Source organism: Oryzias latipes, chromosome 6 (genome assembly GCF_002234675.1).
Source record: "Oryzias latipes chromosome 6, ASM223467v1".
In the NCBI taxonomy this organism is placed as follows: domain Eukaryota; kingdom Metazoa; phylum Chordata; class Actinopteri; order Beloniformes; family Adrianichthyidae; genus Oryzias; species Oryzias latipes.
In genome coordinates, this window is record NC_019864.2 from 21,465,704 (window position 1) to 21,470,562 (window position 4,859).

Genomic DNA, 4,859 nt, shown 5'->3' on the forward strand with positions numbered 1-4,859 from the left:
CACGTGACTGCGGTGGTTCAATGAATGACGTAATTGTCCGGTAATGACGTCATCAGAAACATCACCCTTCCACATTTGAATTACCTCACACTATCCATGACCTGTTATGACAACAAAATACATGTTATGATGTCATTTTACATCACCGAATAAAGCTAAATACGTGTTATGATGTAATTTTACGTCAGCAGTGAAGCTTTAAATATACGTTGAGTTTCCCAGGAGAAACATCTCAAAGTTCACGATAGAAAGTCAAAAACCGTTGATCAACTGTGTTCTAAGATTAAATCTTTAAAACTGACAGACGATCTGAAGAAGAACAGACTTAAAGAAAAAATGTCAGGAAAAGGAAATGGAAAAACTGCAGCCTTTGAGCTGAAAGTAGGCCATGAGTTGGTTGGAAATAAGGGGGTCTATATAGTTGAGGAATTCCTGGGAGAAGGAAGTTTTGGAAAAGTGGCTAAATGTAGTAAATTTTGGAGTCTGGAAGTCTACGCTGTTAAAATTATGAAAAAATCCAGAGCAGGACAGAAAGAGTTTGAAACGATGAAACTCATCCAAGACCTGGATCCTGATGAGAACCACTTGATTAAGATGTACGAATGCTTCACACATAGAAGTATGACTTGTATAGTGTACGAGCTCTTGGAGGTAAACTTTCATGATTCCTTGATAAATGAGCAGCAGCTGGTCCCTTTATGTTTTATCAGAGTCATTGCTCAGCAGTTGCTCAAGGCTCTCAAAGCGCTCAAGAGAATTGGTGTGGCACACTGCGACATAAAATTGGACAACATTATGTTTGCGGATCTAAATGTCATGAATGTAAAACTCATCGACTTTGGTCTGGCTGTGGAGACAAAGGAACTTTTAACAGAAACCGATATCCAAGTAACTCCATTCAGAGCACCTGAAGTTATCCTGGGTCTCCCTTTAGATGAAAGCGTTGACATGTGGGCACTTGGCATGGTGTTGGCCTGTGTTTACAGTGGAAATTATCTCTTTCCATCAAGAACCGAATACGAAACAATACAAGCTATGGTGCAGATATTTGGTTTACCTGAAGCTGACGTTCTCCATAGGGCAAAGAACAAAGCAGCCTTTTTCACTAGGGACAATGGAGACTGGAGACTATGCACACCAGAAGAATACACCAAATCAACTGGGGTAGAAGTGAGACACATGGACTATGTGATAGATTTTGATGCTATGACTGATCAACATCGGAATATGTATCAAATGCACGATGATGACGACCACAAAGCTTTCATTGCCCTTCTCAAGCGCATTCTGGAGGTCAATCCTCAACGCAGAATCACGCCGAGTCAAGCCCTCGAACACGACTTCATCACCATGAAGCACCTTGCAGGTAAAAGTAAGGCCGCGTATGCTGCTGGATGTAAAGGTGTCATGGGAAAGACCCCGCCGTCAGAAGGACAAGTAAATCCCTCAGCCTCTTCTAGTTCAAGCATGAGTGGATCCTTTAATCAAAGCCTGAAGTCATCAATGTCCAACAGGGAAATTGTAGACATGAGGGAAGTTCCTTCTGCTGGAAGTGCAGAAGAACAATCAAGTCACTCCAGCCTTGACAGCTCTGTCTCCTGTGAGAAACCCGTGTTTCAGGAGAATTTGGAAAAGACTGAAGATCTGCAGACAGACAAAGACCAGGCAAAAATGTCAAGAAAAGGAAGTAGAAAAACGGAAGCCTTTGAGCTGATGGAAGGCCATTATTTGGTGGGAAATCAGGGGATCTATAAGGTTCAGGAATTCCTGGGAGAAGGAAGTTTTGGAAAAGTGGCTAAATGCACTAAAGTGGGAAGTCAGGAAATGTATGCAATTAAAATCATAGCAAATGTCCAAGAAGGCAAGCAAGAGTTTGAATCCATGAAACTAATCCAAGTTCTGGATCCTGATGAGAACCACTTGATGAAGATGTATGAGTGTTTCTCATTTCAAAATGTGATTTGCTTGGTGTATGAGATCCTGGAAGAAAGCTTGGAAGATTTCTTGAACAAAAACGAATGCAAAGCGACACCTCTGACTTATGTCAGAGCTATTGCTCAGCAGATGTTTCAGGCTCTCAAAGCGCTCAAAAGTATTGGTGTGGTTCACTGCGACATAAAATTGGACAACATTATGTTTGCGGAAAAAAAATCTTTGAAATTCAAACTCATAGACTTTGGTGTGGCTGTAGGGAAAAGGGAACTTCCAATCGGAACCGAAATCCAAGCAATTCCATTCAGAGCACCTGAAGTTATCCTGGGTCTCCCTTTAGATGAAAGTGTTGACATGTGGGCTCTTGGAGTTAGTTTGGCAACTGTTTACTGTGGAAATTATCCTTTTCCGTATTATTATGACTATGAAACCATCAGAGCTATGGTGCAGATATTCGGGTTACCAGAAGAAGAACTTCTTTCTGCAGGACTAAACACTCTAGACTATTTCACTTGGGACAGCAGTGTAAACGGCTGGAGGCTGTACACAGCAGAGGAATATACCCAAAGAACAATGTCATATGTGAATGGGAATCATGTGATAAATCTTAACCAGATGACTGAGATTCATCGAAAGCAGTTTGACATGTACGATGATGACGACCACAAAGCTTTTATTGACCTTCTCAAGCGCATGCTGGAAGTCAATCCTCAGCGCAGAATCACGCCGAGTCAAGCCCTCGAACACGACTTCATCACCATGAAGCACCTTGCAGGAAAAAAGTACTATCAAGACGAAGACGTCATGGGAGACTGGCTGCTGGGACAAAGGAGAAGAACTTCTCCACTGGTAAACACGGTTCTTGGAAAGTGTAGTAGCCACAAGTGTTTTAGGCGTGTTCTGAAGTTCTTTTGTGAACTTCTGCCTTATTATTGTTAAATTAGTTTGGGTTTTCTCCTGGAGCTCAGGTTTGCCCTAAAAAAAAAGTCACTTATTAATATTGTTGTTTTTTGTTAGAAGTGTAAAAATGAAAAATGTTTATTTCCATTGCTTATTAATGTTGGTGTTTATTGTTAAAAGCGCAAAAATTAGAACTTTTTGTTGTTGTTATTTATGTTAAATTATATTTGGTTTTCTCCTGGAGCTCAGGTTTGCCCTTAAAAAAATCATTTATTATTATTGATGTTTATTGTTAAAAGTTCAAAAATTTGAACTTTTTGTTGTTATTTATGTTAAATTAGTTTGGGTTTTCTCCTGGAGCTCAGGTTTGCCATAAAAAAAATCTACATTGCTTAATAATATTGTTGCTTTTTGTCAAAAGTGTAAAAATTTAAACTTTATTTTTAGTTGTTAGTTATGTTAAATTGTGTGGGATTGTCCTGTGTTTTCTGTTTCAATTTTTTTTCGTATTTTATGACTATTATCTGCTTTTATGTTAGGCGCTTTGTGTTTTTAGCCAAAATGAAAGGCACTATACAAATCAATAAAGTTTGAAGTTTAAATTAGTTTGGGTTTTCTCCTGGAGCTCAGGTTTGCCCTAAAAAAAACTCTTCATCACTTATTAATATTGTTGCTTATTGTTAAAATTATAGAAATTAAAACTGTTTATTTAAATTAATATTTGTCAATCAATCAATTAATCAGTCAATGAATTAATAAGTCAATTAATCAATCGCTCAGTCAATCAATGAATGTATGAATGAATGAATCAATGAAAGAAAGAATGTAATGCAACCACAGGGGAGCACAATCCAACTCTCTTGTGCCGGTCCCAAGTCCGGATAAATGCAGAGGGTTGTATGAAAGCAAAACTAAATTAAATATATCAATCACAAACAGAGTTAATATCTAACTGTATGTATGTATGTATGTATGTATGCATGTATGTATGCATGCATGCATACATGCATGCAGGTCGGTTCATCCTGCAGCGCCAGTTCTGCTTACCAAAACTGGCCCACTAGGCGGCTCGCATTCCATGGATTACTTCATACAATTTTTCTTGTAAAATATTGAGCAACTATGATTGCAAAACCATTCTTATTACAGTTTTTCTCCATTGGTTTGGCTCATTTCTTGAAACAGAAATTACATTCTCAAAACAACATGGACAAACTTCCAAACCACTCTGCAATTGTTCACAGCAGAATGGAATTTCTCATTAGTTTCATCAAATTGCAAATGTCTTAGTACTTGTCTCAATGTCTCAGTACATCTTTGCAATTGATTAAGTACAGGTAGCCTTCATTTAGCACAATTTCCAAGTGAATAGATCTTGTTGATCTAAACTGATTGTTGATTCTCAGTCTAATGGTTGTTCTCTCCAAAATGAGTCAGCATCATTTCATTGTGTAAGTCATCACATGCACAATAGTCTGAACATTATACCATGAATATGATATTTATGAATCCCTTGGAACATTTGATAAATTTAATACAGAAACTGACAGTGAGGTGAAACTAGAACTTGACTAACGAAGGAGGATGTCCCAGGATGTCCCATAGATAGATAAAATGAACTTTATTAATCTCCCAAGGGAGATACTCAGGTGTCTGGCAGCAAAACACACACAATAAATAACAATAAAATAACAGTTCATAAAAAAAGCAGTTCATATCAGGCAGATTTGTTAAACAGCCTAATAGCTGAAAGGAGCCTATAACTCCGCGGCTCCTCTGTGCTTTGCTGACGGTCACAAACTAACAGACTGAGTAATTTCATCTCCTTTTTTGTCTATCTGATGAAAACAGTGATTCAATTTGAATTGTTGTTCAATATGTCTTTTACGTTTTTTCTGCACTTACTGCAACTAACAGACAGAGCCGGGCAGGGACCCTTCCACAACACTAGGGGGCAGCAGTACCCACCCAAAAGTGCAAAACACCGGGAGTGAAAGAAAAAGACAAACACGCGGAACCTTTCTTTC